Consider the following 21,482-nt stretch of genomic DNA (forward strand, 5'->3'; position numbering starts at 1 on the left):
CTCCCGAGATATTGGGGACGGGTGGGAGGGGAAAGCATACCGGGGAAACATTTATATTACTTGTGATTCTCTTTATTGATACAAAATCTATGTAATGAAATTCCATTGGGTTTAATGCCAATTGGATGGATGATGTATGTATTTAATTTTTTGCTTAATAAAAAAAAATAATAAAAAAATATATATTTTTTTATTCTCCATGTTAAGCAATCCTGTAATTTTTGTCAGTTTATTATTGTTTTGATATACACGAAAGAAAAATATCAGCAAGCACTTTATTGGTTTAGAACACAGGTCTATTTTCCACTGGGGGAAATTAAGTGCAGTGTTAGAAATAAAGCAAAAAAAATTTGTCATTTCTTAACTGGAGAGAAATTCCAGTAATATTAATATTACAAAATACATCCAGTACTAGCAATAAATTGTCACTTAATTTCTGTAATGCAGCAGGTGTGGACCCACTGTGCCTCTGAATGGATTTGAATTGGGGTTACTGCTGAAAGTATTGTCAAGGTGGTTCCCTGGTATTCACTCTTTCACCCCCCTACGGGGATCTGGACTTCAATGCAGAGACCACCAGACTATTACCTCTAGGTGTAGTCTCCAATTAGATTTTGCAGACCAAGGAGGGTCAAGAGACTCTGGTGTGTGGTGCCAAGTGAGAGCAAGCTGGGGTCAGGACTGGTAGAGTTCATGCAATATGGTAAAACAGGCAATATGTCAGGGCAGGTGTCACAGAGTCAATACAGTAATCAGACAGAGGTCTGGACAGGCAGCATAGGGTAAATGTGGTTATTAGGCAGAGCTCAGACATGAAAGGTCAGAACATAGAATAACTGCATGAACTCGATAAGCTAGGACAATTTTCCTGAGACACATTCCCAAAGGGGAAGTGGAAGGTGCCATATATACCAGAAGGAACTCTGGCATAGGCTGGGGACAGATTATCTAGTGGGCATGTTGACCATTAAAGAGTCAGACAGAATACACACACACCATACTAGCTTTGTGTATAGGAATATTAAACTTATCACTGGCTATTCTACTTTAGTTAAAGGTATCTTTCATTCACACTAAATAACCAGGGTCATAGCTATAGTGAAAGCAAGGAAAGCTGCTACTATGAGGCCCAAACTCTGAAGATTTTATCGTCAGGGTCCCTCAACAGTATTATATAATGACATTATATAGAGTCACAGTATATACAGTGACATGACATATAGTTTATATGTGTAGGTAACATATGGAATAACTTAAAATGGTTAGCCTCACAAATGTACTAAACACCTCTCTTAACCAGGGGTGTAAACAATTTGTACAGGGTACATGGCGGCACCCAACCAGCAGAAATGGAAGAAAACCAATAGTTCCTCCTGCAACAAGTGTGTTGGTGAGGTGTTCATCAGGCATGAACCGGAACTGTAGGGGGCCAAAAGAGTGCAGGGATTAGATAAACACTTAATCCTACAATCACCCTACGGATGGGTATTGTGTTGGCTCTTATAAGCCTAACCACAGAGAGCCTTCCTGAAAAAGGCAACCTCATCTGGAACCTTATCCTAGAACTAAATAATCCCAAAATAGGGTTGTGAAGTTCCCAGAGGTCAAACCCCCCACTGATCATAAAATGATAAGAGAAAAAAAAACATGCCATAAAAATAAAAATGTAATCTTCAAATCCTGCATGCTTGGGGTAGAATTCAAGAATGGACTATAACTGTTTAAAAGTAATAAACTTATGATCAAATGCATTAAGAATTTCTAAAACATTATGGGCAGCTTCTGAAGCCATAGTTATTTTATAGTTATAAATTTTAAAAAATATATATATAGAACGCTAAATTAGAAAATACACCTAGATGTTTTTGCAGAATTTCTTTTTTCCAAAGCTCAATTACAAGTCAATTAATTTTGATTAATTAGAAATTTAAAGCTTATTAAAGCTCTTTAAAAAGAATAGCTTGTAAAGTCAGTAATTGACATACGTTTGGACTGCAACCCAGCATACGAAATAAAAGCAATTGCCATATTATACAGTATTTCATGCTTTTGAAAGTAATATTATTCAATTCTTCATGTCAGAAATTTTTCATATATGCAAATGCGAAATAAGATTTCACTGGTTTTGGCTTTAAAAAAACGGTTTATCAGGCTATAACAGTAGGATGCATATATTCTTAGAGATATCTCACAGTAAAACGTCTTCAATGATCAAGTCATAGTTATTTGTAGTTGAGAACACAGCTGCATCATTTATTGGCGAAACCATTTAATTTGCAACACAAACCATGACAAATTAGCTTATAAGTTCCACTCAATTGGTCATACTGGTTTAAGTGCTGAATTTACAAGAATAGCAATTCTCAACATGGTTCTGTTTAACTCCTTCCAACCGGTTTACAACTAAGATGTCAAATGCTGCAGATGTTTTGTAGATAACTTTGTACCATGATTGGCCAACAATTATGCTTTGTCTTGTGTCCAGTCTAGTTGGACCCTTGGGCACCAGATGCTGCCTCCCTATTTTCTGGAGTCCTAACAGAGAAATTTGCACAATTAGCTTCCAGGCTGCATGTGGGATGTCGTGATGAGTCCTTATTCTTTAGTGTAGAGGTGGTTTCCACAATCCAAGTGGGCACAGAGGGGTGGGTATGGGAGTAACACATACTGTATATGACACACGGAAGAAAATAACTTCTGTTGAATATTATGGGCATACTCTTTGTAATATCAAGGAGAGGAAGGAAGAAGTGAGCTTCCCCTATCACCTATTTTCAATTGAGTTATCTCTTATAATAGATGCGTTACCTTTTATTAAAGGAGTTATGCAAGAATGGCCATTTTTTGGCAAACTCCTCTGTTGGATGAACTTGTAAAGGGAAGGTTACTTACCTACTTCTCTGTGTAGGCTCCCCACTCCTTCTCCTCCCATCCTATGATGCTCCAGTTGGGATCCCTCACTGAAAACATCCGGTTTGATCCCACCTGCAGCCAATCACTGGCCAGAGTGGTAAACGGCTACCCTTACAGTGAGGAACAGAAGTATTTGAACACCCTGCGATTTTGCAAGTTCTCCCACTTAGAAATCATGGAGGGGTTTGAAATTCACATTGTAGGTGCATTCCCACACTGAGAGACAGAATAAATAAATAAAAATTTCAGGAAATCACATTGTATGATTTTTAAAGAATTAATTTGTCTTGTACTACTGAACATAAGTATTTGAACACCTGAGAAACAGCAAGAATTCTGCCTCTCAAAGACCTGTTACTGTGCCTTTAAAAATTCCACCTCTACTCCACTGATTAATCTAACTTAGTAGCACCTGTCTGAGCTCTTTAAAGACACCTGTCCACCCCACAGTCAGTCAGACGCCAACTACTACCATGGGTAAGACCGAAGAGTTGTAAAAAGACACCAGAAACAAAATTATGGACCTCCACAAGGCTGGAAAGGGCTATAGGGCAATTGCCAAGCAGCTTGGTGAAAATGGATCAACTGTTGGAGCAATTGTTAGAAAATAGAAGAGGCTAAAGACGACTGTCAGTCTCCCTCGGACTGGGGCTCCATGCAAGATCTCACCTCGTGGGGTATCACTGACGATAAGAAAGGTGAGGAATCAGCCCAGAACTACAAGAGAGGAGCTGGTCAATGACATGAAGAGCTGGGACCACAGTTTCAAAGGTCACTGTCGGTAGAACACTGCGCCGTCATGTTTTCAAATCATGCACTGCACGGAAGCTTCCCCTGCTCAAGTCATCACATGTCCAGGCCCGTCTGAAGTTTGCCAATGACCATCTGGATAATCCAAACGAAGCATGGGAGAAAGTCATGTGGTCAGATGAGACCAAAATGAAGTATTAAAAGGTTGGCGGCTCTACCTAAATCCCGGATAATGGACTGGTGCACACCTCACGGTACCCACAATACCGTAAAAAAAAAAAGGGAGTAATTAAATGGTAAACCGAGGGTCACTTTAGAACTAGAAATGCATGGACCTATGTAAAAATCCACAATATAAAACCCTTTTATTCTTTAAAATGAATAAAAATATCGAATCAATATACAGTACCACATTAAACAATAATACAAATATCAAATCAATATATCACATCAAACAATGATAAAACCATAGACCTGTGGACTAAATATTCTCAGACAAATATCCCCCTGTTTGCAGATATTCTATATGCTGTACAGTGTGATTGGACCCCTGGGGTAGTCTTCCCTTGGGTCGTATAAATTTCAGGGATACTATCCTGTAGGGTCTCAACTGGGAACATATATAATCACAGTTGTATCGGTGCCCCTCCTATTTATAGGGTATAATTCTCCAATGGTGTTGTCCACCCCTGAAGGTGTCACTTGATGCAACAATATGTCAGATAAGTCCTTCTATATATGGGTACCTAATGTCTGGACCTTGTTCATTGAGAACTTTAGAAGCTCTTGTACTTCAAAAGGTCCCAAAAGTCTGTGGCCAGGACGCTATATACACAAAATATAGCCAATATGCTGTTTTTACAAAGAATTAACTTAAATAGAGTCTATAAGTTCAGTACTTTACAGCTCCACGATGCTAACGCTGTCCGCGCTGTATATTCTTTCTTTGCGCTGTCAGGACCTACGCGGCGTCCCACATGGTCCACAAACCTCCATGTGGCGTCCCATGTGACAGAGGGTAATGGAGTTGTCCAGGGTCCTAACGTCCGGACCGGAGGTGCGGCAGCTTTGTTAGTTATTCCTGGCCAGAAAAAAGAACTTTAAAATATCCACAAGGTTCTGGCTCACTTAGGTCTCTCACTGTTCTATACCAGACGCATTTCGGGGCTAAACATGCCCCTTCCTCAGTGGTTGAACATTGAGTGTCAAAGGCTCCTTTTTATGTGGCACATGAAAGGTAGAGCAATGCTTGCTGGGACAGTGGGATGACCACAATATATAGACCTGGATTCTCAAACATTTCTAAGTAATGCAGAGGATCCCGTACAATCAAATATCTAAGGTGTCATCGAATGTGAAATATACACACTACATGAAGATATATTACTAACCTGTTTCTAAAAAGTAGTGTCTTTAAAAAACTCAAAAGATAGAAGTATGCGTCACATAATTAAGACATAAAAAACATAAAAACACATCTTTATATAAAAACGCATATGCGGTTTACCTACGTTTTTCATGTGTTATTTGGTTTACATCCAGTACCAAAATGTCATGATGCTAGTGTAAATTACTAAATAACTTCTTTTCATAGATACAAATGTGTCTCATACAGTGTTGCTGGCAAGAATTATCACAAAGTCTTGCTAGGAGAGAGTATCTAAAGGACTTGTAGATGGATGGGGGAGCCTGCCGTGGAGGAGAGATCGGGGTGTTGATAAACAGCCTGACCCCGATGTCCCGTCCCCGACAGGCCAACCACCCCAGTGTTCTAGAGGAATCCAAATAATTCCATTTCAGCTTTTAAACCTCTTGGGGTCAGAGTGTCAAAATTAAATATTCTTTTGGACTCCACTCTGGGCATGTGTGCAATGTGATTCCCTCCCCTCCAAGGCCTCTTGACTTTTTCAAGTGGAAGGATAACCATTTTTCCTTAAAATGTTTGGACAGGGAATGTAACTCATATCTAGGGTTGAGCGAACCCGAACTGTAAAGTTCGGGTTCGTACCGAACTTTAGGATTTTTGGAACCCGGACCCGAACCCGAACATTTCAGTAAAAGTTTGGGTTCGGTGTTCGGCAGAGCAGCCAATCAACAAGCGTTTAACTGTGTGACCTTAAAAGCCATCACAGCCATGCCTACTAATGGCATGGCTGTGATTGGCCAGTGCAGCATGTGACCCAGCCTCTATATAAGCTGGAGTCACGTAGCGCTGCACGTCACTCTGCTGTGCTTAGTGTAGTAAAAGGATGCTGCTGCTGCTGCTGCTGTGAGGGAGAGAATAGGACAGAATCTGTTATCAGAACTCCAATTGAACTCAGCGATCTACATAGATATAGTTGTGTGGGTGCAGTGCACAATCTTTTCAGCCTGCCCTGAGCCCAGTGCCAGAGAAAAATAACTTCCGTCTGTTAGTTAGGTGGGCGGCCGCGGCCATGTTATGCAAGCTCAGTGCACCAGCACTGCATCAGTGTTTTTGTGACATTCAAATTCAAGCTTGAAATACTGCAATAATAATCTGGCTTTGAACATTTTTGAATTCACAGAAAAGACCACCATTCTAAAATATAACCTTTATTAATAATATATAAAAGTAATTACACCCTTCTATAGACACAAAAACAAAAGGTAATAATGAAAAAAGAAAATCAAAATCTAGGTCTGGTAGTAGAACCCCACTGGGTTGTTTGGTAAGGGTTGGAGTAGGTGGGGGCCTGTGGGGAGAGTATCCCTAATTCTGGCCCTGATGTAAGGTTCCCTACCTAGATACGGAATAGCCGCCCTGATAAGGGCGATCCCATTTCTCGTGCCTCCTGGTAACCCTTAAGAGACCCTAGCAGGGGAGACTGATCAAGGATGGACTACCCTGATTGACGACCTATACTAAAGTACAGAAAAAAATAACAAATGAAAAAATATAAGTACCCAAAAATAGTGAGTGAATATCCCAGTGATTATCAAAAATGGCGAAATTAGAGATTAAGGAAGAAGGATGTTCAATACCGTCCCTACGCGTTTCACCTGGTTGTTATCAGGCTCATCAGGGGACAAGATTGATCATGGAAAACCCAACACCCAAGTACCTAATATAATATACTTTAGTTCATTTATTTTTATATTTGTTTTTGATTCATGATAAAACCATAATAGAAAAAACACTGGCTTTGATGAACATGGTATCACTACCAGCACAATGGTTGGTCCGTGAATATAGAGAAAATCATGTCATGCCAATTATGGATTTAGTAGAAAGGTAAAATATATATAATCCAGTCAAAAATGACTCCTATACATAACAATCCAAGATGTGGCTGACTTACGGTATATCAATTTATATATATACATGTATATCCCGCACAAGATGTTGAGGTCAGTTCATAGTCATAGGTCCAAAGCATATAGACCATCACCCATGGCATAGAGGTAAGCTATATGGCCAATAGTACAATAAGTCTTAATCTATATATATGATCAGACATACAATGTTAATATATATAGTGCAGCAAAATAACAGTCCGATAATGCTGTTATAATAAGCGGTACTTGCGTTCCCCAAGACGGGTTAGAGGGCCATTGATAGTAGCCATAGGTTAGGAGGCCAGTGTCTGCTGATGCATCCTGATAACGTTGATAACGCTGAGATGTGCTGGCGTCCGGTCGATAGGATAGCAAAGAAACACCGCACAGCATTATCGGACTGTTATTTTGCTGCACTATATATATTAACATTGTATGTCTGATCATATATATAGATTAAGACTTATTGTACTATTGGCCATATAGCTTACCTCTATGCCATGGGTGATGGTCTATATGCTTTGGACCTATGACTATGAACTGACCTCAACATCTTGTGCGGGATATACATGTATATATATAAATTGATACACCGTAAGTCAGCCACATCTTGGATTGTTATGTATAGGAGTCATTTTTGACTGGATTATATATATTTGACCTTTCTACTAAATCCATAATTGGCATGACATGATTTTCTCTATATTCACGGACCAACCATTGTGCTGGTAGTGATACCATGTTCATCAAAGCCAGTGTTTTTTCTATTATGGTTTTATCATGAATCAAAAACAAATATAAAAATAAATGAACTAAAGTATATTATATTAGGTACTTGGGTGTTGGGTTTTCCATGATCAATCTTGTCCCCTGATGAGCCTGATAACAACCAGGCGAAACGCGTAGGGACGGTATTGAACATCCTTCTTCCTTAACCTCTAATTTCGCCATTTTTGATAATCACTGGGATATTCACTCACTATTTTTGGGTACTTATATTTTTTCATTTGTTATTTTTTTCTGTACTTTAGTATAGGTCGTCAATCAGGGTAGTCCATCCTTGATCAGTCTCCCCTGCTAGGGTCTCTTAAGGGTTACCAGGAGGCACGAGAAATGGGATCGCCCTTATCAGGGCGGCTATTCCGTATCTAGGTAGGGAACCTTACATCAGGGCCAGAATTAGGGATACTCTGCCCACAGGCCCCCACCTACTCCAACCCTTACCAAACAACCCAGTGGGGTTCTACTACCAGACCTAGATTTTGATTTTCTTTTTTCATTATTACCTTTTGTTTTTGTGTCTATAGAAGGGTGTAATTACTTTTATATATTATTAATAAAGGTTATATTTTAGAATGGTGGTCTTTTCTGTGAATTTATTTATATACAACCTCATTCTACTATAGATTCCCCTGAACAGGATTTTGTTCAAGCTGTGAAAAATTTGAACATTTTTGGCAATATTTAACATCTGGTGCCTTTGCAGGATTAGTCAGTGTGCAATTTAAGCTAGAAATACAGCTATAATTTTCTGGGTTTTTAAAAACACCCTTTTTGGGCAAAATACACAAAGTACAGCTTTCAGATTCTGTTATTAAAAAAACACCATTTATTTGCAAAATGCTTAATATTGCAGCCCTTGCTACATCTGTGATTGTTAAAAACAAGTTTTAAAAACTTCAATAATATTCTGGCTTTGAAAAAACTGCCATTTTTGGCAATATTCAACATCTGGTGCCTTTGCAGGATTAGTCAGTGTGCAATTTAAGCTAGAAATACAGCTATAATTTTCTGGGTTTTTAAAAACACCCTTTTTGGGCAAAATACACAATTTTACAGCCTTTGCAGCATCTGCACGTGTGAAATTCGAGCGTTATATACAGTTTTCATATTCTGTTAGTAAAAAAAAAACACCCTTTCTTTTGCAAAATACTTAATATTACAGCCCTTGCTGCATCTGTGATTGTTAAAAGCAAGTTTTAAAAACTTCAATTATTTTCTGGCTTTGAAAAAAAATTTTTTTGGTAATATCCAACATCTGGTGCCTTTGCAGGATTAGTCAGTGTGCAATTTAAGCTAGAAATACAGCTATACGGTAATTTTCTGGGTTTTTAAAAATTTGGGCAAAATACACAATTTTACAGTCCTTGCTACATCTGCAAGTGTGAAATTCAAGGGTTATATACTGCTGTCATATTCTGTTATTAAGCAAACACCCATCTTGGGTAAAAAACTTAATTTTGCAGCGTTTGCTGCATATGTAAATTGTGAGATACACACTTTAGATACTGTTATTTGAAAAAAAGGCATTTTGGGCAAAAAAAACTGAATTGCGGCCTAGTCTGGATCTGTACGTGTGAGATACACACTTTAGATACTGTGGTTATATCCTTCTATTAATAAAACACCCTTTGTGGGCAAAATACACAATTTTACAGCCCTTGCTGCATCACCACGTGTGAAATTCAAGGGTTATATACTGCTGTCATATTCTGTTATTAAACAAACACCCATTTTGGGCAAAAAACTTTAATTGCGGCCTAGTCTACATCTGTACGTGTGAGATACACCCTTTACATACTGTGGTTCTATTGTGTTATTTGAAAAACAGCCATTTTGGGCAAAAAACTTTAATTGCGGCCTAGTCTGGATCTGTACGTGTGAGATACACACTTTAGATACTGTGGTTATATTCTTCAATTAATAAAACACCCTTTTTGGGCAAAATACACACTGTCGTTCTATTCTGCAATTAATTAAACACCCATTTAGGGCAAGATCCTAAATTTGAGAAATATGAGAAGAGCGTCAAATAAGGGACATGGCCTAGGTCGTGGTGCTGCTGGTGTAGCTCCTGTTGCAGGGAGAGGACGTGGTTGATCTGTGCCAGCTACAAGCACAAGTGAAACCCTTTTCCTCAGGTGCGAGTAGACGACAGAACCTGCAGCTGTATTTTGTCGGGCCTAATGCGGCTCTACGAATGGTAAGGCCAGAACAAGTACAGGCGATAGTAGTTTGGGTTGCTGACAGTGCCTCCAGTTCCTTCACATTTTCTCCCACCCAGTCTCCTGCTGAAAGATCAGAGTTGGCACCTGCAGCCGATGTGCATCAGTCTTTCACCTCACCCCCTTGCAAATCAGCCAAGCAGTCGGAGCCCCAAGTCATGCAGCAGTCTCTTCTGCTTTTTGATGACTCTGTTAGCAGAGTTTCCCAGGGCCATCCACCTATCCCTGCCCCAGAAGTGGAAGAGATTGAGTGCACCGATGCCCAACCTCTTATGTTTCAAGATGAGTACATGGGAGGACCATCGCAGCATGTCTCGGATGATGACGAAACACAGGTGCCAACTGCTGGGGCTTTCGAAAGTGTGCAGACTAACAAGGAGGGCAGGGGTGAAGACTGGGTGGAAGATGATGTGGAGGACGATGAGGTCCTCAACCCCACATGGAATCAAGGTCATGCGAGTGACCTGTGTAGTTCGGAGGAAGAGGCAGTGGTCGCACAGAGCCACCAGCACAGCAGAAGAGGGAGCAGGGTGAAAAAGCGGAGCGGCCATCCCCTAGACAGTACGCCTGCTACTGCCCACCGCAGCAAGGGACCGAGCACACCAAAGCTAGCTCCAAGGAGTTCCCTGGCGTGGCAGTTCTTCAGACAATGTGCTGACGACAAGACACAAGTGGTTTGCACGCTGTGCAATCAGAGCCTGAAGCGAGGCATAAACGTTCTCAACCTGAGCACAACCTGAATGACCAGGCATTTAAGTGCAAAGCACGAGCTGCAGTGGAGTAGACACCTCAAAAATCAAGAAAGGTCTCTGGCTCCTCCTGCTTCCTCTTCGGCTGCAGTCTCGGCCTCTTCATCCACCTCTGGAGTGACAGAGGATCTGCCAGCAACACCAACACCTGGGTCACCAAGCATCTCCACGATGTCCCACGGAAGCGTTCAGCTCTCCATCTCCCAAACACTGGAGCGGAAGAGGAAGTACCCCCCTACCCACCCGCGATCCCTGGACCTGAATGCCAGCATTTCTAAATTACTGGCCTTTGAAATGCTGTCATTCGTCTGGTGGAGACTGAGAGTTTTAAAGGCCTTATGGCGGTGGCTGTCCCACAGTACGTCGTGCCCAGCCGCCACTACTTTTCCAAGCAAGCTATCCCTTCTCTGCACAACCAAGTAGGGGACAAAATCAGCTGTACAGTGTGCAACGCCATCTGTGGCAAGGTGCACCTCACTATGGATACGTTGACCAAACTGTCATGGTCTTACCTGCTTGCTGCTCTCCTTCGTTTGACATGTGCTGGCGGCCATCTTGGGTCCTGGGTTTCTTGTAGCCTTCCACCCTGCGGCTTCTCCTTCCCCTGGGAGGAGCTGGATGCCTAGCTCATATATATAGGAGGTCTGTGGCTTCAGTTCCTTGCTTGGTCCTCTTGTGTTCACATGCTTCTAAGACTGCTGCTGCTTCTGGTTCCTGATCCTGGCTTCGTCTGACTACACTGCTGGTTCCTGATCCTGGCTTCGTCTGACTACCCTGCTGGTTCCTGATCCTGGCTTCGTCTGACTACCCTGCTGGTTCCTGATCCTGGCTTCGTCTGACTACCCTGCTGGTTCCTGATCCTGGCTTCGTCTGACTACCCTGCTGGTTCCTGATCCTGGCTTCGTCTGACTACCCTTCTGGTTCCTGACCTCTGGCTTCGCAAAGACTCTGCTCGGTTTCACCATCCGTTTGGACTTTTGCTTTACAGCTTTATTTTCAATAAAGCCTTCTATTTTCACTTATCTCTTGTTGTACGTCTGGTTCATGGTTCCGTGACATTAGGACCAACCCATGAATTCTGACGGTACAGGGCCATCCTCGCTACCCACGCTGGTTGCCAGACTTGATCAGCAGGATCACCTGTTGGGTCGGTTCGCTGTGGCGTTGCAAACCCTGCTTGAACGCACGGCTCATTTCGCTCCCGTTGCCGATGGGTCGGTTGTCGCTCCTGGGCTCGCTCCTACTGCCGCTCCGGTTGTTGCGCCAGAGTCTACCCCGACACCTGTTGTTGCGCCTGCGGTGTTTCGGGGTATGACCGGTTCTGCCCCTCTTCCACAGCGCTTTGGGGGAGAGCCAACTCAGTGCCGAGGTTTCCTTAACCAGGTGGGCATTTATTTCGAGTTGCTGCCACATGCCTTTCCTACTGAGAGATCAAAGGTGGGCTTCTTGATCTCGCTGCTCTCGGACAAGGCCTTGGCCTGGGCCAGCCCTTTATGGGAGAACAACAATCCGGTGGTTGCCGAGTTTTCCGGTTTTGTTGCTTCTCTTCGGAAGGTATTCGATGTGCCGGCTCGTGCTGCCTCTGCTGCGAAGCTCCTTATGTCCTCAGACAGGGTTCACGATCCGTAGCTGAATACGCCATTGAGTTTCGTACCCTGGCAGCAGAGGTGGGCTGGAATAATGAGGCTCTGGTCGCTGCTTTCTCTCATGGTCTCTCGGATGCCTTGAAGGATGAGGTTGCAGCTAAGGACCTACCAGTTGAGCTCGAGTCTCTTATTTCTTTCCTGATTTTGATTGACACCAGACTCAGGGAGAGACCTTCCTTTAAGGAGAACCTGCGGAGGTCTTCTAACAGATTGGTGCCTACGTTTGCTGTCCCACCCGTGCCTCCCTCTCCTCCCACGCCTCCTGGGGATGACTTGTCTGGGGGTGAACCCATGCAGCTGGGGTTTGCTCGCCTGTCCGAGGGGGAGAGGGCACTCCGGAGACGCGAGGGCCGATGCATGTACTGTGGTCTCGGTGGGCATTTTCGGTTGGCATGTCCGAACCGTCCGGGAAACGCTCGTACCCTGAGATCCTGTCGGGGGCAGATCTTGGGTGGAGTCTCCTCGTCCCCGGTTTCCCGTGTTGACAAACCACTGATCACTGTTGTCCTCTCCTGGGTCGGGGGCTCGGTGACGACCCAGGCGTTGGTGGACTCTGGTGCTGGTGGTTTGTTCATTGATAGTGTGTTCGCTGCCGCCAATTCCATTCCTCTGCAGGCTCGAGGTTCCCCACTGGCTCTTGAGGCGATAGACGGCAGACCCCTTCTGCCGCCACACGTGACTCATGAGACCCTTCCAGTGGGGATAGCCATTGGTGCCGTTCACAGAGAGTCGGTCTGCCTCCAGGTTATTTCGTCTCCACACTACTCGGTGGTCTTGGGGTACCCCTGGCTCCAGAAGCATAATCCGACTTTCGATTGGAGATCGGTCGAGATCCTCTCGTGGTCACCGCAGTGTGGGGCTAGTTGCATCCATGGGTCTGTCAAGTTGCTGTGTACTTCCTCTGACTCTCTGTTGCCTCCTGAATACGAGGAGTACCGGGATGTATTCGATAAGGTGCGCGCGGTTGCCCTACCTCCGCACCGCCCATACGATTGTGCCATAGAGTTACAATCTGGTGCCGTTCCTCCTCGTGGCAAAGTCTATCCACTGTCGGTAGCGGAGAATGAGGCCATGGAGGAGTACGTGAGGGAGGCGCTTTCACGCGGACACATTCGCAAATCTTCGTCCCCGGCAGGGGCTGGATTTTTCTTTGTGAAAAAGAAGGGCGGTGAGTTGAGGCCTTGCATCGATTACAGGGGTCTCAATCGCATCACGATCAAGAACGCTTACCCAATACCCTTGATTTCCGAGCTGTTCGATCGCCTTAAAGGGGCCACGGTCTTTACCAAACTCGACCTGAGGGCGGCATATAACCTGGTAAGGATCAAGGCGGGCGATGAGTGGAAGACCGCGTTTAACACCAGGACCGGTCATTACGAATCCTTGGTTATGCCCTTTGGGTTGTGCAATGCGCCCGCAGTCTTTCAGGAATTCATCAACGATGTTTTCCGTGACCTGTTGCAGCAGTGTGTGGTAGTCTATTTGGATGACATCTTGGTATATTCTGAATCCATGGAGGCCCACATTCTGGATGTCAGACGAGTGTTGCAACGGTTACGAGAGAACAAGCTGTTCGGTAAGCTTGAGAAATGCGAATTTCACCGATCCCAGGTAACCTTCTTAGGTTACATCATTTCCGCTGAGGGGTTCTCCATGGATCCTGAGAAGGTTTCGGCTGTCTTACAGTGGCCCCAGCCCAGTGGTCTTCGTTCCCTGCAGCGCTTTTTGGGCTTCGCCAATTATTATCGGAAGTTCATCAGGGACTTTTCCATGCTGGCCAAGCCTCTCACGGATCTGACCAGGAAGGGCAGTAATTCCCAGGTCTGGCCGCTCGAGGCCATCCGAGCTTTTGAGGCCCTAAAGTCCGCCTTTGTGTCGGCTCCGATTCTGTCGCATCCCAACCCTGGGTTGCCCTTTGTCCTCGAGGTGGACGCGTCTGAGACGGGAGTAGGCGCCCTTCTGTCTCAGCGTAGAACACCAGAGGGTCCTCTGCTTCCTTGTGGGTTTTACTCCCGGAAACTGTCTTCCGCGGAGTGCAACTATCAGATTGGTGACAGGGAGTTATTGGCCATCGTGCAGGCCCTTAAAGAATGGAGGCACTTGCTCGAGGGTTCGGTGGTTCCGGTTCTCATCCTGACGGACCACAAGAATCTGACCTACCTTTCTGAGGCCAAGAGATTGACACCACGTCAGGCCAGATGGGCTCTGTTCTTGTCACGTTTTAATTACGTGGTCTCCTACCTACCCGGTTCCAAGAACATCAGGGCGGATGCCTTATCACGGCAGTACTCCGAGCTGTCCAGGGAGGAGTCGATTCCGACTTCGGTCATACCTCCGAATCAGATCCTGGCCGCCATTCGCACCAGCCTGACCTCTCCCCTGGGTGAGCAGATTTTGGCGGCTCAATCTGGTGCTCCCTCTGGGAGACCCAACGGCAGATGTTTTGTGCCTGAGGAGTTGCGCACTCGGTTGTTGCGAACCTACCATAACTCCAAGACCGCGGGGCATCCTGGAAAGAATCAGCTGTCCTGGGCTGTTTCACGTCTGTTCTGGTGGCCTTCCCTACGTTCCGACATCGCCGCATATGTAGCGGCATGCTCCGTTTGTGCCCAGAGTAAGTCCCCTCGGCACCTTCCGTTGGGCCTTCTGCAACCCATAGCCACCGGGGAGCGCCCATGGTCACACCTGGGGATGGATTTCATTGTGGACCTCCCTGCATCCCGAGGCCATACGGTCATTCTCATGATTGTGGATCGGTTTTCCAAAATGTGCCACTGTGTTCCTCTCAAGAAGTTACCCTCTGCACAAGAGTTGGCCACGATTTTTGCCAGGGAGGTCTTCCGGTTGCACGGTTTGCCTAAGGAGATTGTGTCGGATCGGGGGAGTCAGTTTGTGTCCAGGTTCTGGCGCGCCTTTTGCTCCCAGTTGGGGATTCATCTCTCCTTCTCCTCGGCCTACCACCCTCAGTCCAATGGGGCCGCAGAACGATCCAATCAGGCCTTGGAGCAATTCCTTCGTTGCTATGTCTCCGATCACCAAGACAATTGGGTTGACCTCCTGCCTTGGGCTGAGTTTGCCAGGAACACGGCGGTGAACTCTTCCTCTGGGACGTCTCCCTTCATGGCCAATTATGGGTTCCAACCTGCCGTGTTACCGGAGGTATTCTCTCCCCAGGATATTCCGGCTGTGGAGGATCACCTTTCCGTCCTACGTGCTTCTTGGGTACAGATCCAGAAGTCCCTTGAGGTCTCTGCGCAGCGCCAGAGATTCCAGGCTGATCGCAGACGAGCGCCTGCTCCTTCCTACCAGGTCGGAGACCGTGTATGGTTGTCCACCCGCAACCTCAACCTTCGAGTGCCCACTCCCAAGCTGGCGCCTCGCTTTGTTGGTCCCTTCCGAGTGCTTCGCAGGGTAAACCCGGTAGCCTATGCCCTTGCGCTTCCTCCTGGCATGCGGATCTCCAACGTGTTTCATGTCTCCCTGTTGAAGCCACTGGTGTGTAATCGTTTCACTTCCTCGGTTCCTCGGCCTCGTCCGGTCCAAGTGGGCAATCGTGAGGAATATTTGGTGAGCAATATCCTGGACTCACGCCTGGTCCGCGGTCGGTTGCAGTTTTTGGTCCATTGGCGTGGTTATGGTCCAGAGGAGCGTTCCTGGGTTCCCTCCGCAGATGTCCATGCTCCTGCCTTGCTCCGAGCCTTCCACGCACGCTTCCCTCAGAAACCGTTTTGTGCTCCGCGGAGGAGGGGCCCTTGAGGGGGAGGTACTGTCATGGTCTTACCTGCTTGCTGCTCTCCTTCGTTTGACATGTGCTGGCGGCCATCTTGGGTCCTGGGTTTCTTGTAGCCTTCCACCCTGCGGCTCCTCCTTCCCCTGGGAGGAGCTGGATGCCTAGCTCATATATATAGGAGGTCTGTGGCTTCAGTTCCTTGCTTGGTCCTCTTGTGTTCACATGCTTCTAAGACTGCTGCTGCTTCTGGTTCCTGATCCTGGCTTCGTCTGACTACCCTGCTGGTTCCTGATCCTGGCTTCGTCTGACTACCCTGCTGGTTCCTGATCCTGGCTTCGTCTGACTACCCTGCTGGTTCCTGATCCTGGCTTCGTCTGACTACCCTTCTGGTTCCTGACCTCTGGCTTCGCAAAGACTCTGCTCGGTTTCACCATCCGTTTGGACTTTTGCTTTACAGCTTTATTTTCAATAAAGCCTTCTATTTTCACTTATCTCTTGTTGTACGTCTGGTTCATGGTTCCGTGACACAAACTGGGTAAATGCAGTGGCGGCTGGACCTGAGGCGGATAGCAGTTTGGTGCATGTCCTTCCACCACCGAGGATTGCAGGGCGCTTCAGTTTGCCTCCTGTTGCTTCCTCCTCCTACTCCGCTTCCTTTTCCTCTACCGGCTCCTCATCCAGTCAGCGTAACACTTTCACCACCAACTTCAGCACAGCCAGCGGTAAACGACAGCAGGCAGTTTTAAAACGTATCTGTTTGGGGGACAAACCCCACACCACGCAAGAGCTGTGGATGGGCCTTGAACAAAAGACCAATGAGTGGTTGGTGCCAGTGAGCCTCAAGCCTGGCCTGGTAGTGTGCAATAATGGGCGAAACCTCGTAGCAGCTCTGGGACTAGCCGGTTTGACGAACATCCCTTGCCTGGCGCATGTGCTGAATTTGGTGGTGCAGAGATTCCTTAAAAATTACCCCGATATGTCAGAGCTGCTGCATAAAGTGCGGGCCGTCTGTGCGCGCTTTCGGCATTCTCATCCTGCTGCTGCTCGCCTGTCAGCGCTGCAGCGTAACTTCGGCCTTCCCGCTCACTGCCTCATATGCGACGTGCCCACAAGGTGGAACTCCACCTTGCACATGCTGACCAGACTGTGCGAGCAGCAGCAGGCGATAGTGGAGTTTCAGCTGCAGCACGCACGGGTGAGTCACTCTACGGAACAGCACCACTTCACCACCAATGACTGGGCCTCCATGCAAAACCTGTGTTCCTTGTTGCGCTGTTTCGAGTACTCCACCAACATGGCCAGTGCCGATAACTCCGTTCTCAGCGTAACTATCCCACTTCTATGCCTCCTTGAAAAAACGCTGCTGGCGATGATGGAAGAGGATGTAGCACAGGAGGAGGAGGAAGAGGGATCATTTCATAGGGTTTCATTCACAAGTGGCTCCGAGGGTGGGTTCCTGCACCCACAAACGCCAGGTACACAATTGTCCAGCCAGGGCACAGTTCTGGAGGATGACGAGGTGGAGGATGAGGAGGAGGAGATGGAGGAGGAGGAAACTTGTTCACAGCAGGGTGGCACCCAGACCAGCTCATGGCCATCACTGGTGCATGGATGGGGGGATACAGAGGACACAGATGATACACCTCCCACAGAGGACAGCTTTTCATTGCCTCTGATCAGCCTGGCACACATGAGCGATTACATGCTGCAGTGTCTCCTCAACGACCGCCGACTTGCCCACATTCTAACTTGTGCTGATTACTGGGTGACCACGCTGCTGGATCCCCGTTACAAGGACAACATACCGTCCTTAATTCCGTCACTGGAGCGTGATCGTAAGATGCGCGAGTACAAGCGCACGCTGGTAGACGCAATGCTGGTGGCATTCCCACCTGACAGCGGGGGCACAGTGGAAGCACAAGGCGAAGACAGAGGAGCAGGAAGAGGTCACCAACGCAGCTGGGGCACCGCCAGCACCTCAGAACGCAGGGTTAGCATGGCCGAAATGTAGAAAAGCTTTGTCAGCATGCCATTACAACCAGCACCACCAGCTGATATGGAACGTTTTAGCAGAAGGCAGCATTTCAGCAACATGGTGGAGCAGTATGTGTGCACTGAATGACGGGTCTGCCCCCTTCAACTTCTGGGTCTCCAAATTGGGCACATGGCTTGAGCTTTCCCTTTACGCCTTGCAGGTGCTGGCCTGCCCTGCAGCCAGTGTATTATCTGAACGTGTGTTTAGCACGACTGGAGGGGGTGATCACAGGTTATATTTTCCAATGTTTTGGGGTGTACCCTAATTTAAAAAAAATATAAATAAATTTAAAACCAAAAAGCAGTGTAGGCTACCTCCTCCTCCACCGCCGCTTCCACCTACACCGCCACATCCACCGCCTCCTCAACCTCCTACTCCATATGGACCTCGTCCTCCTAGATCAAGATTATTATTTTTAATTTTTACGTATATTATGGTATTTAAAGTCATTTCCCCATCCACTTTTGTTTGCAGAGCACTTGCCATGCTCTTAACCACATTTTGCTGGCATTTGCAGCCCTGTAGCCCTTTCCATCACATTTTTACAGCCATTTTAGTGCTCAAAAGTTTGGGTCCCCATTGACTTCAATGGGGTTCGGGTTCGGGGTCTTCTCAGATCCTTTTTTGATGTTTGCCATGTGCTCCGCTACCCTCTTTTTTAAGGTCCTCTTTGTTCTCCCAATGTACTGCTTCTGACAAGCACATTGTAAGAGGTATATAACATCTGTAGAATCACAAGTTAACCCTTCTTTAATGGTTAAACTAAATTAATTCTGTGTGGAATTTACTTTTAATATTTTCTTTAGAAAAGAGTCAACCCTACAATTTGAACAACGTCCAGATCTATAAAATTCCTTGAGTGACATCCAATGTTGCCTGCTATTAGTCTTCTCATTCCTGACCGACGGAGCTACATTTAAACCCAAATTTAGTACTTTAGTTTAAGTAATATGCGGGGTGTTTTTTAATTCGGGTCCAATGATTTTATCATTAAGTAGGTGATACCAGTGCCTTTTAATAATCTTCTCTACCATTTTATATTCGGAATGAAAGGGCAGAATCATTCTAAATGTCTCATCTTTTTCAGTCTCCGGCTTAGGGGAGATGAAGTCCTTTCTATTTATACCCCTCACTTTATTTAATGAGTTTTCAAGTAGATGCATGGGGTAATCTTTATCTAAAAATTGTTGTTTGAGATCTATGGCTTGATTTTCAAATTGTTTATCATCAGTATAATTGCGTTTTAACCTTCGAAACTGGCTTATGGGGATATTTATCAACCATTTAGGGAGGTGACAGCTGGAAAAACAAATAAAACTATTCTTCTTTACTGGCTTGAGGTAAGTACTACATATAAGTTTTTGTACATCTACTCTAATATTCAAGTCCAGAAATTATACATTAGTTCTACTAATAACTGAGGTAAATTTAAGATTTCTATTATTTGTGTTAATGTCTTGCAAAAAATGATTCAAACATTCCATCATATCCTGCCAAATAAATATAATGTCGTCTATATACCGACGCCACAGCACCAGACTCGTGTCCACGTATTCCCAGATGTGCATTCTGGAAAAAATAGGGAGCTCAGCCAGCGGGTGGGTAGAACTTTTTGGTCTAAACTTCACTCGTCGTGTTTGGAGGAAAAAGAAGGATGAGTTGCATCCCAAGAACACCATCCCTACTGTGAAGCATGGGGTGGTAACATCATGCTTTGGGGTGCTTTTCTGCGAAGGGGACAGGACGACTGCACTGTATTAAGGAGAGGATGAATGGGGCCATTTATTGTGAGATTTTTAGCAACAACCTCCTTCCCTCAGTCAGAGCATTAAAGATGGGTCGTGGCTGGGTCTTCCAACATGACAACGGCCTGAAGCACACAGCCAGGATAACCAAGGAGTGGCTCTGTAAGAAGCATATCAAGGTTCTGGAGTGGCCTAGCCGGTCTCCAGACCTAAACCCAATAGAACATCTTTGGAGGGAGCTGAAACTCCATGTTGCTCAGCGACAGCCCCGAAACCTGACAGATGTAGAGGAGATCTGTGTGGAGGAGTGGGCAAAAATCCCTGCAGTGTGTGCAAACTTTGTCAAGAACTACAGGAAACGTTTGACTTCTGTAATTGCAAACAAAAGCTTCTGAATATTAACACTGATTTTCTCAGGTGTTCAAATACTTATGTTCAGCAGTGCAAGACAAATAAATTCTTTAAAAATCATACAATGTGTTCCTGAATTTTCTTTTTAAATTCTGTCTCAGAGTGGGAATACACCTAAAATGTGAATTTGCTAAATTGCAGGGTGTTCAAATACTTTTGTTCCATACTGTATAATCACATGATGCAAGGGGATCTGGCGTCAGAACCAGCAATTGGATGCACAAATTCTTGCACAACCCTTTTAAGCTGAAAAGTTCTCTACAAAACAGAATGGGGCAAATATACAGTACTAAGAATAGCATTATAAACGCCAGCTTTAGTATAAAATCCTTTGGCACAAAATGTGCCAAATTTAATATGAGACACAATTTGGTGCATTGGTCAGCAGTCTGTATTAGTAATTCAAATACATGCCAACTATGAGCTGGCATAGATTTGAACTAGTGTATAATTTAGCCAGTCCTGGCATAAAGTAAATATGACTGTCAATGGGAGGCCACGTTCGCTCCACTAATCCCCACACACTTTTCCCTCACCACGTTTGAAAATGCTGAGAAGAGCGAAAAATCACAAATTATTGTGCAGTTATGGTGTGCACTGTGAACCATAATTTGTGACCCTTTTAAGCCACAAAAGCTCCATAACATGCAAGCTACAGGTCATTTTCATACAATAAGTTGCCTTCAATCATTGTATTTAACCATCTTTGAGATAAATCAATTTTTTGGAGAAAAAAAATAGGAAACAGCTCATACAGCATACCTGACAAATTCTACAATGAATGTCACATACATATTGCAGATATAAAACTTCATTACAATAAAAAATGTTTCACTACATAATAAGGCACATTTGTCAGGGGTCATATTTATGTCCTTACTGGTTGTCACAATTGTCCCAGATACTGTACATACATTAGGAAAAATAAAATGAAGATTACAACTATTAACAACCACCCAAGGACACAATTAAAGATCATATTTCTTATTTTCAAGTGAGTACATAGTGAAAAACATTAACAAGGTAGCTACACGCTAAAATATAAAAGACATACTGTATAGGTGCAACTGAGCCAAGTGAAGTATCTATAAAGCTCTGTGCTTACTTGCTAGTTTTAGGTCTGCTGCTTGTCAGAAAAAAATTAGATTCCATTACCGAAAATCCAGGTAATGGAAATGCAAAGTGCTTAAACTTTCCCAAT

The sequence above is a fragment of the Bufo bufo genome, chromosome 2 (assembly GCF_905171765.1).
Source record: "Bufo bufo chromosome 2, aBufBuf1.1, whole genome shotgun sequence".
Classification (NCBI taxonomy): domain Eukaryota; kingdom Metazoa; phylum Chordata; class Amphibia; order Anura; family Bufonidae; genus Bufo; species Bufo bufo.